The 11,974-nt window shown below is 40.3% G+C and overlaps 1 non-coding gene across 1 annotated transcript; it reads left to right on the plus strand.

The window, feature by feature from the left end:
* Positions 1-10,092: 10,092 nt before the first annotated feature.
* LOC130943017 (small nucleolar RNA R71) lies at positions 10,093-10,200 on the plus strand. The gene has a single exon (XR_009071556.1). It is a non-coding gene; the product is annotated as a small nucleolar RNA R71 (small nucleolar RNA).
* Positions 10,201-11,974: the final 1,774 nt, after the last annotated feature.

Here is an 11,974-nt window from a genome sequence, read left to right on the forward strand (position 1 = left end):
AATTGGTTTGAATTTGAAGGGTGAGGTAGGTGGGGTTTTATGAAGGATGGATGTGAGTGGTGAAGAGAAAGATGAGATTTGATAGGTGAAGGGTTTTTGGGGAGGAGGTATTGAGGTGATTGGTGAATGGGTGAAGAAGAGAGAGAGTGGTGGGGTTGGTGGGGGGTCCTGTGGGGTCCACAGATCCTGTGGTGTCAAGGAAAAGTCATCCCTGCACCAAATGGCTTTCAAAATCACGTTTTGAGCCAATTCTGGCATTAAACACCGGGCTGGTGCCCATTTCTGGCGTTTAACGCCAGGTTCTTGCCCTTTTCTCGCGTTTAACGCCAGTCTGGTGCCCCTTTCTGGCATTAAACGCCCAGAATGGTGCTAGACTGGGCGTTAAACGCCCATCTGCTAACCTTACTGGCGTTTAAACGCCAGTAGGTTCTTCCTCCAGGGTGTGCTGTTTTTCTTCCTGTTTTTCATTCTGTTTTTGCTTTTTCAATTGATTTTGTGACTTCTCATGATCATCAACCTACAAAATAACAAAAAATAACAAAGGAAAATAGATAAAATATAACATTGGGTTGCCTCCCAACAAGCGCTTCTTTAATGTCAGTAGCTTGACAGAGGGCTCTCAATGAGCCTCACAGATACTCAGAGCAATGTTGGAACCTCCCAACACCAAACTTAGAGTTTGAATGTGGGGGTTCAACACCAAACTTAGAGTTTGGTTGTGGCCTCCCAACACCAAACTTAGAGTTTGACTGTGGGGGCTCTGTTTGACTCTGATTTGAGAGAAGCTCTTCATGCTTCCTCTCCATGGTGACAGAGGGATATCCTTGAGCTTTAAACACAAAGGATTCTTCATTCACTTGAATGATCAGTTCACCTCCATTAACATCAATCACAGCCTTTGCTGTGGCTAGGAAGGGTCTGCCAAGGATGATAGATTCATCCATGCACTTCCCAGTCTCTAGGACTATGAAATCAGTAAGGATGTAATGGTCTTCAATCTTAACCAAAACATTCTCTACAAGTCCAGAGCTTGTTTTCTTGAGTTGTCTGCCATCTCTAGTGAGATTCTTGCAGCTTGTACCTCAAGATCCCTAGCTTCTCCATTACAGAGAGGCATGAGGTTTACACTTGACCCTAAGTCACACAGAGCCTTCTTGAAGGTCATGGTGCCTATGGTACAAGGTATTGAAAACTTCCCAGGATCTTGTTTCTTTTGAGGTAATTTCTGCCTAGACAAGTCATCTAGTTCTTTGGTGAGTAAAGGGGGTTCATCCTCCCAAGACTCATTTCCAAATAACTTGTCATTTAGCTTCATGATTGCTCCAAGGTATTTAGCAACTTGCTCTTCAGTGACATACTCATCCTCTTTAGAGGAAGAATACTCATCAGAGCTCATGAAAGGCAGAAGTAAGTCCAATGGAATCTCTATGGTCTCATTTTGAGCCTCAGATTCCCATGGTTCCTCATTGGGGAACACATTGGAGGTCAGTGCACGCCCATTGAGGCCTTCCTCAGTGGCGTCCACTTCCTCTCTTTCCTCTCCAGATTCGGCCATGTCTATGGCTTTGCACTCTCCTTTTGGATTTTCTTCTGTATTACTTGGGAGAGTACTTGGAGGGAGTTCAGTAATTTTCTTACTCAGCTGTCCCACTTGTGCCTCCAAATTCCTAATGGAGGACCTTGTTTCAGTCATGAAACTTTGAGTGGTTTTGATTAGATCAGAGACCATAGTTGCTAAGTCAGAGGGGTTCTGCTTAGGATTCTCTGTCTGTTGCTGAGAAGATGATGGAAAAGGCTTGCCATTGCTAAACCTGTTTCTTCCACCATTATTGTTGTTGAAACCTTGTTGAGGTCTCTCTTGATTCTTCCATGAGAAATTTGAGTGATTTCTCCATGAAGAATTATAGGTGTTACCATAGGATTCTCCTAGGTAATTCACCTCTTCCATTGAAGGGTTCTCAGGATCATAAGCTTCTTCTTCAGATGAAGCATCCTTAGTACTGCTTGGTGCATTTTGCATTCCAGACAGACTTTGAGAAATCAAATTGACTTGTTGAGTCAATATTTTATTCTGAGCCAAAATGGCGTTCAGAGCATCAATCTCAAGAACTCCTTTCTTCTGATTAGTCCCATTGTTCACAGGATTCCTTTCAGAAGTGTACATGAATTGGTTATTTGCAACCATTTCAATTAGCTCTTGAGCCTCTGTAGGCGTCTTCTTCAGATGAAGAGATCCTCTAGCAGAGCTATCCAAAGATATCTTGGATAGTTCAGAGAGACCATCATAGAAAATACCTATGATGCTCCATTCAGAAAGCATATCAGATAGACACTTTCTGATCAATTGTTTCTATCTTTCCCAAGCTTCATAGAGGGATTCTCCATCCTTCTGTCTGAAGGTTTGGACTTCCACTCTAAGCTTACTCAATTTTTGAGGTGGAAAGAACTTTGCCAAGAAGGCATTGACTAGCTTTTCCCATGAGTCCAGGCTTTCCTTAGGTTGTGAGTCCAACCATGTTCTAGCTCTGTCTCTTACAGCAAAAGGGAATAGCATAAGTCTGTAGACCTCAGGGTCAACCCCATTAGTCTTGACAGTGTCACAGATTTGCAAGAACTCAGCTAAGAACTGATGAGGATCTTCCAATGGAAGTCCATAGAACTTGCAATTCTGTTGCATTAGAGAAACTAATTGAGGCTTAAGCTCAAAGTTGTTTGCTCCAATGGCAGGGATAGAGATGCTTCTCCCATAGAAGTCGGGAGTAGGTGCAGTAAAGTCACCCAGCACCTTCCTTGCATTGTTGGCATTGTTGTTATTTTCGGCTGCCATGGGTTCTTCTTCTTTGAAGATTTCTGTTAGGTCCTCTACAGAGAGTTGTGCCTTAGCTTCTCTTAGCTTTCGCTTCAAGGTCCTTTCAGGTTCAGGGTCAGCTTCGACAAGAATGCCTTTGTCTCTGCTCCTGCTCATAAGAAAGAGAAGAGAACAAGAAAATATGGAGTCCTCTATGTCACAGTATAGAGATTCCTTGAGGTGTCAGAAGAACAGAAAATCAGAAGAAAGAAGGAGAAGAATTCGAACTTAGTGGGATATAGTTCGAATTAGTGCATTGAGGAGGAGTGGTACTCCATAAATAGAAGGACGTGAGAAGAAGGAAAGAGAATTTTCGAAAATTAATAAAAAAAAATTTTAAAAACATTTTGAAAACCTTTAATTTGATTTTCGAAAACCAAGAGTGGGAAAGAAATCAAGTGATTTTTGAAAAAGATTTTGAATTTAGAAATCAAAAAGATATGATTGAAAACTATTTTGAAAAAGATGTGATTGAAAAGATATGAGAAAAAAATTATGCTTTTAAAAAGATATGATTGAAAAGATATGTTTTGAAAACAATTTTTAAAAAGATTTGATTTTAAAAAAAATTAATGACTTGCCTAACAAGAAAAGATATGATTCAAACATTAAACCTTTCTCAACAGAAAAGGCAACATACTTAAAATGTTCAATCAAATCATTAATTGTTAGTAAGTATCTTTGAAAAGGAAAGAAATTGATTTTGAAAGCATTTGATTGAAAAGATATGATTTGAAAAAGATTTGATTTTGAAAAACTTTGAAAACTTGAAAAAAATTGATTTGAAAACAAAATCTTCCCTTTTGTGCCTTCCTGGCGTTAAACGCCCAGAATGGTATCCATTCTGGCGTTTAACGCCCAAAATGCTACCTTTTTGGGCGTTAAACGCCCAACCAGGTACCCTGGCTGGCGTTTAAACGCCAGTCTGTCTTCTTCACTGGGCATTTTTGAATGCCCAGCTTTTTCTGTGTGATTCCTCTGCAGTATGTTCTGAATCTTCAATTCTCTGTATTATTGACTTTGAAAAGACACAAATTAAAAAATATTTTTGGATTTTTAATAATCAAAATGCAACTAAAATCAAATAACAATGCATGCAGGACACCAAACTTAGCAGTTTGTATACTACTGACACTGACAAAATGAGAATGCATATGGAGAACAACAAAACACTCAAGTCAAGAGAATTCAAAGATCAGAGTAAGAAATAATCAAGAATTACTTGAAGATCCTTAAGACACATGAATGAATGCATGCAATTGACACCAAACTTAAGATGAGACACTAGACTCAAACAAGAAACATAAAATATTTTTTGGTTTTTATGATTTTGTAATTTTTTTGGTTTTTTTCGAAAATTAGGTGAAAAGGAAAATAAAGGTATCAAAATTCTTAATGAGAATTCCAGGAATCATGCAATGTTAGTCTAAAGCTTCAGTCTAAAGGAATTAGACATGGCTAGCTAAGCTTCAGCAAGACATTGCATTCAAGAGCTAAATTGATGAGGATCAATCAGCTTTAGTGATGATAAGAACATCAACTTGAAACACTAGAATTCATTCTTAAGAACTCTGAAAAAAAATACCTAATCTAAGCAACAAGATGAACCGTCAGTTGTCCATACACAAACAATCCCCGGCAACGGCGCCAAAAACTTGGTGCGTGAAATTGTGATTCACTACACAACTTTGCACAACTAACCAGCAAGTGCACTGGGTCGTCCAAGTAATAAACCTTACGCGAGTAAGGGTCGATCCCACGGAGATTGTTGGTATGAAGCAAGCTATGGTCACCTTGTAGATCTCAGTCAGGCAGACTCAAATGGGTATAGATGATGAATAAAGCATAAAGATAAAGATAGAGATACTTATGTATATCATTGGTGAGAGCTTCAGATAAGCGTATGAAGATGCCTTCCCTTCCGTCTCTCTGCTTTCCTACTGTCTTCATCCAATCCTTCTTACTCCTTTCCATGGCAAGCTTATGCAAGGGTTTCACCGTTGTCAGTGGCTACCTCCCATCCTCTCAGTGAAAATGTTCCTATGCTCTGCCACAGCATATGGCTAATCAGCTGTCGGTTCTCGGTCAGGCCGGAATAGAATCCATCGATTCTTTTGCGTCTGTCACTAACGCCCCGCCTGCTAGGAGTTTGAAGCACGTCACAGTCATTCAATCATTGAATCCTACTCAGAATACCACAGACAAGGTTAGACCTTCCGGATTCTCTTGAATGCCGCCATCAGTTCTCGCCTATACCACGAAGATTCCGGTTAAAGAATCCAAGAGATAAACACTAGAGCCTTGTTGCTTGTAGAACAGAAGTGGTTGTCAGTCACTTTGTTCATAAGTGAGAATGATGATGAGTGTCACGGATCATCACATTCATCAAGTTGAAGAACAAGTGATATCTTGGACAAAGAACAAGCGGAATTGAATAGAAGAACAATAGTAATTGCATTAATACTCGAGGTACAGCAGAGCTCCACACCTTAATCTATGGTGTGTAGAAACTCCACCGTTGAAAATACATAAGAACAAAAGTGATCATTGGTTTCGGCCCCAGAGAGGGAACCAGAAGAACCAAGATGAAAATACAATAGTAAAAGGTCCTACTTATAGAAAACTAGTAGCCTAGGGTGTACAGAGATGAGTAAATGACATAAAAATCCACTTCCGGGCCCACTTGGTGTGTGCTTGGGCTGAGCAATGAATCATTTTCGTGTAGAGACTCTTCTTGGAGTTAAACGCCAGCTTTTATGCCAGTTTGGGCGTTTAACTCCCATTTAGGTGCCAGTTCCGGCGTTTAACGCTGGAATTTCTGAGGGTGACTTTGAACGCCGGTTTGGGCCATCAAATCTTGGGCAAAGTATGGACTATCATATATTGCTGGAAAGCCCAGGATGTCTACTTTCCAAAGCCGTTGAGAGCGCGCCAATTCGGCTTCTGTAGCTCCAGAAAATCCACTTCGAGTGCAGGGAGGTCAGAATCCAACAGCATCTGCAGTCCTTTTCAGTCTCTGAATCAGATTTTTGCTCAGGTCCCTCAATTTCAGCCAGAAAATACCTGAAATCACAGAAAAACACACAAACTCATAGTAAAGTCCAGAAAAGTAAATTTTAACTAAAAACTAATAAAAATATACTAAAAGCTCAACTCAAACTACTAAAAACATACTAAAAATAATGCCAAAAAGGGTACAAATTATCCGCTCATCACAACACCAAACTTAAATTGTTGCTTGTCCCCAAGCAACTGAAAATCAAATAAGATAAAAAGAAGAGAATATACTATAGACTCCAAATTATCAATGAAACTTAGCTCCAAATTAGATGAGCGGGACTAGTAGCTTTTTGCCTCCAAACAGTTTTGGCATCTCACTTTATCCTTTGAAATTCAGAATGATTGGCTTCTTTAGGAACTCAGAATCCAGATAGTGTTATTGATTCTCCTAGTTAAGTATGATGATTCTTGAACACAGCTACTATTTGAGTCTTGGCCGTGGCCCAAAGCACTCTGTCTTCCAGTATTACCACCGGATACATTCATGCCACAGACACATAATTGGGTGAACCTTTTCAGATTGTGACTCAGCTTTGCTAGAGTCCCCAATTAGAGGTGTCCAGGGTTCTTAAGCACACTCTTTTTGCCTTGGATCACACCTTTATTTCTTTCTTTTTCTTTTTCTTCTTTTTTTTTCCGTTTTCTTCTCTTTTTTTTGTGTATTCACTGCTTTTTCTTGCTTCAAGAATCATTTTTATGATTTTTCAGATCCTCAGTAACATGTCTCTTTTTTCATCATTCTTTCAAGAGCCAACAATTTTAACTTTCATGAACAACAAATTCAAAAGACTTATGCACTGTTTAAGCATACATTCAGAAAACAAAAAGTATTGTCACCACATCAAACTAATTAAGCTAGTTTTAAAGATGAATTTGAAATCCTGTACTTCTTGTTCTTTTGTGATTAAAAACAGTTTTCATTTAAGAAAGGTGATGGATTCATAGGACATTCATAACTTTAAGGCATAGACACTAAGACACTAATGATCATAAGATACAAACATGGACAAACATAAAGCATAAATTTTCGAAAAACAAGAAAATAAAGAACAAGGAGATTAAAGAACGGGTCCACCTTAGTGATGGCGGCTTGTTCTTCCTCTTGAAGGTCTTATGGAGTGTTTGAGCTCCTCAATGTCTCTTCCTTGTCTTTGTTGCTCCTGTCTCATGATTCTTTGATCTTCTCTAATTTCATGGAGGAGAATGGAGTGTTCTTGGTGCTCCACCCTTAGTTGTCCCATGTTGGAACTCAATTCTCCTAGGGAGGTGTTCAGTTGCTCCCAATAGTCTTGTGGAGGAAAGTGTATCCCTTGAGGCATCTCAGGGATCTCATGATGAGAGGGGTCTCTTGTTTGCTCCATCCTCTTCTTAGTAATGGGCTTGTCCTCATCAATGGGGATGTCTCCTTCTATGTCAACTCCTACTGAATAACAGAGGTGACGAATGAGGACTTGAGGTCGTGCCTTCTCAATTGAACCGGCTTCCTTCTTGAATCTCTCTTCCATTGGGCGTCCTCTTCACAGATATCTATGAGGACTTGGTCCAACCTTTTGATTAAAAGTTGACCCTTCTTCATGGCCACAACTTCATAGAAGTGGTCTTGATGCACCCTTGAGATGAATCTCTCCATCTCCCATGACTCGGAGGTGGAAGCTTTTGCCTTCCCTTTACTCTTTCTAGAGGTTTCTCCGGCCTTGGATGCCATAAATGGTTATGGAAAAACGAAAAGCAACGCTTTTACCACACCAAACTTAAAAGGTTTGCTCGTCCTCGAGCAAAAGAAGAAAGAAGAGAGTAGAAGAAGAAGAAATGGAGGAGAGGGAGATGGCTTTGTGGTTCGGCCATGATGGGTGGGTTTGGGAGGGAAAGTGGTTTGAATTTGAAGGGTGAGGTAGGTGGGGTTTTATGAAGGATGGATGTGAGTGGTGAAGAGAAAGATGAGATTTGATAGGTGAAGGGTTTTTGGGGAGGAGGTATTGAGGTGATTGGTGAATGGGTGAAGAAGAGAGAGAGTGGTGGGGTTGGTGGGGGGTCCTGTGGGGTCCACAGATCCTGTGGTGTCAAGGAAAAGTCATCCCTGCACCAAATGGCTTTCAAAATCACGTTTTGAGCCAATTCTGGCGTTAAACGCCGGGCTGGTGCCCATTTCTGGCGTTTAACGCCAGGTTCTTGCCCTTTTCTGGCGTTTAACGCCAGTCTGGTGCCCCTTTCTGGCGTTAAACGCCCAGAATGGTGCCAGACTGGGCGTTAAACGCCCATCTGCTAACCTTACTGGCATTTAAACGCCAGTAGGTTCTTCCTCCAGGGTGTGCTATTTTTCTTCCTGTTTTTCATTCTGTTTTTGCTTTTTCAATTGATTTTGTGACTTCTCATGATCATCAACCTACAAAATAACAAAAAATAACAAAGGAAAATAGATAAAATATAACATTGGGTTGCCTCCCAACAAGTGCTTCTTTAATGTCAGTACCTTGACAGAGGGCTCTCAATAAGCCTCACAGATACTCAGAGCAATGTTGGAACCTCCCAACACCAAACTTAGAGTTTGAATGTGGGGGTTCAACACCAAACTTAGAGTTTGGTTGTGGCCTCCCAACACCAAACTTAGAGTTCGACTGTGGGGGCTCTGTTTGACTCTGATTTGAGAGAAGCTCTTCATGCTTCCTCTCCATGGTGACAGAGGGATATCCTTGAGCTTTAAGCACAAAGGATTCTTCATTCACTTGAATGATCAGTTCACCTCCATTAACATCAATCACAGCCTTTGCTGTGGCTAGGAAGGGTCTGCCAAGGATGATAGATTCATCCATGCACTTCCCAGTCTCTAGGACTATGAAATCAGTAAGGATGTAATGGTCTTCAATCTTAACCAAAACATTCTCTACAAGTCCATGAGCTTGTTTTCTTGAGTTGTCTGCCATCTCTAGTGAGATTCTTGCAGCTTGTACCTCAAAGATCCCTAGCTTCTCCATTACAGAGAGAGGCATGAGGTTTACACTTGACCCTAAGTCACACAGAGCCTTCTTGAAGGTCATGGTGCCTATGGTACAAGGTATTGAAAACTTCCCAGGATCTTGTTTCTTTTGAGGTAATTTCTGCCTAGACAAGTCATCCAGTTCTTTGGTGAGTAAAGGGGGTTCATCCTCCCAAGACTCATTTCCAAATAACTTGTCATTTAGCTTCATGATTGCTCCAAGGTATTTAGCAACTTGCTCTTCAGTGACATACTCATCCTCTTTAGAGGAAGAATACTCATCAGAGCTCATGAAAGGCAGAAGTAAGTCCAATGGAATCTCTATGGTCTCATTTTGAGCCTCAGATTCCCATGGTTCCTCATTGGGGAACACATTGGAGGTCAGTGCACGCCCATTGAGGCCTTCCTCAGTGGCGTCCACTTCCTCTCTTTCCTCTCCAGATTCGGCCATGTCTATGGCTTTGCACTCTCCTTTTGGATTTTCTTCTGTATTACTTGGGAGAGTACTTGGAGGGAGTTCAGTAATTTTCTTACTCAGCTGTCCCACTTGTGCCTCCAAATTCCTAATGGAGGACCTTGTTTCAGTCATGAAACTTTGAGTGGTTTTGATTAGATCAGAGACCATAGTTGCTAAGTCAGAGGGGTTCTGCTTAGGATTCTCTGTCTGTTGCTGAGAAGATGATGGAAAAGGCTTGCCATTGCTAAACCTGTTTCTTCCACCATTATTGTTGTTAAAACCTTGTTGAGGTCTCTCTTGATTCTTCCATGAGAAATTTGAGTGATTTCTCCATGAAGAATTATAGGTGTTACCATAGGATTCTCCTAGGTAATTCACCTCTTCCATTGAAGGGTTCTCAGGATCATAAGCTTCTTCTTCAGATGAAGCATCCTTAGTACTGCTTGGTGCATTTTGCATTCCAGACAGACTTTGAGAAATCAAATTGACTTGTTGAGTCAATATTTTATTCTGAGCCAAAATGGCGTTCAGAGCATCAATCTCAAGAACTCCTTTTTTCTGATTAGTCCCATTGTTCACAGGATTCCTTTCAGAAGTGTACATGAATTGGTTATTTGCAACCATTTCAATTAGCTCTTGAGCCTCTGTAGGCGTCTTCTTCAGATGAAGAGATCCTCCAGCAGAGCTATCCAAAGATATCTTGGATAGTTCAGAGAGACCATCATAGAAAATACCTATGATGCTCCATTCAGAAAGCATATCAGATGGACACTTTCTGATCAATTGTTTGTATCTTTCCCAAGCTTCATAGAGGGATTCTCCATCCTTCTGTCTGAAGGTTTGGACTTCCACTCTAAGCTTACTCAATTTTTGAGGTGGAAAGAACTTTGCCAAGAAGGCATTGACTAGCTTTTCCCATGAGTCCAGGCTTTCCTTAGGTTGTGAGTCCAACCATGTTCTAGCTCTGTCTCTTACAGCAAAAGGGAATAGCATAAGTCTGTAGACCTCAGGGTCAACCCCATTAGTCTTGACAGTGTCACAGATTTGCAAGAACTCAGCTAAGAACTGATGAGGATCTTCCAATGGAAGTCCATGGAACTTGCAATTCTGTTGCATTAGAGAAACTAATTGAGGCTTAAGCTCAAATTTTTTGCTCCAATGGCAGGGATAGAGATGCTTCTCCCATAGAAGTCGGGAGTAGGTGCAGTAAAGTCACCCAGCACCTTCCTTGCATTGTTGGCATTGTTGTTATTTTCGGCTGCCATGGGTTCTTCTTCTTTGAAGATTTCTGTTAGGTCCTCTACAGAGAGTTGTGCCTTAGCTTCTCTTAGCTTTCGCTTCAAGGTCCTTTCAGGTTCAGGGTCAGCTTCGACAAGAATGCCTTTGTCTCTGCTCCTGCTCATAAGAAAGAGAAGAGAACAAGAAAATATGGAGTCCTCTATGTCACAGTATAGAGATTCCTTGAGGTGTCAGAAGAACAGAAAACCAGAAGAAAGAAGGAGAAGAATTCGAACATAGTGGGATATAGTTCGAATTAGTGCATTGAGGAGGAGTGGTACTCCATAAATAGAAGGATGTGAGAAGAAGGAAAGAGAATTTTCGAAAATTAATAAAAAAAATTTTAAAAACATTTTGAAAACCTTTAATTTGATTTTCGAAAACCAAGAGTGGGAAAGAAATCAAGTGATTTTTGAAAAAGATTTTGAATTTAGAAATCAAAAAGATATGATTGAAAACTATTTTGAAAAAGATGTGATTGAAAAGATATGAGAAAAAAATTATGCTTTTAAAAAGATATGATTGAAAAGATATGTTTTGAAAACAATTTTTAAAAAGATTTGATTTTAAAAAAAAATTAATGACTTGCCTAACAAGAAAAGATATGATTCAAACATTAAACCTTTCTCAACAGAAAAGGCAACATACTTAAAATGTTCAATCAAATCATTAATTGTTAGTAAGTATCTTTGAAAAGGAAAGAAATTGATTTTGAAAGCATTTGATTGAAAAGATATGATTTGAAAAAGATTTGATTTTGAAAAACTTTGAAAACTTGAAAAAAATTGATTTGAAAACAAAATCTTCCCTCTTGTGCCATCCTGGCATTAAACGCCCAGAATGGTATCTGTTCATACCCTGGGTCAAGATGTCCGACCTGGGATGTTTAGCAACAAGCCAACCGACCTCTTCAGGTCAGGCTATCCGACCTCTTCTTAAAGAGCTCGGCCAATATCCGACCTCTTCTCAAAGAGCTCGGCCAATATCCGACCTCTTCTGAAAGAGCTCGGCCAATATCCGACCTCTTCTCAAAGAGCTTGGCCAAAACGCCACAGAGGCCCAAGAAGGCCCAAACGAAGGAACACAGCCCAATCCAAAGGCAGCCGAAAGATAAAGGCGGTTCCGTTGAAGATAAGCTGACCTCACCCAAAGATAAGATAAGATAAGATAAGATAACTAACTTATCTTATCTAAGAAGGTCACTTCTCACCATTATAAATACACTGGAGCACCCAGGTATAACTCATACTCTGATTCTACATAAAACCTGTTTAATACCCATGCTAACTTAAGCATCGGAGTCTCTTGCAGGTACCCCCCACCCTCCGGTGACGAAGGATCAGCAGTGCAACCAGTC

The sequence above is a fragment of the Arachis stenosperma genome, chromosome 7 (genome assembly GCF_014773155.1).
Source record: "Arachis stenosperma cultivar V10309 chromosome 7, arast.V10309.gnm1.PFL2, whole genome shotgun sequence".
Taxonomy (NCBI): Eukaryota; Viridiplantae; Streptophyta; class Magnoliopsida; order Fabales; family Fabaceae; genus Arachis; species Arachis stenosperma.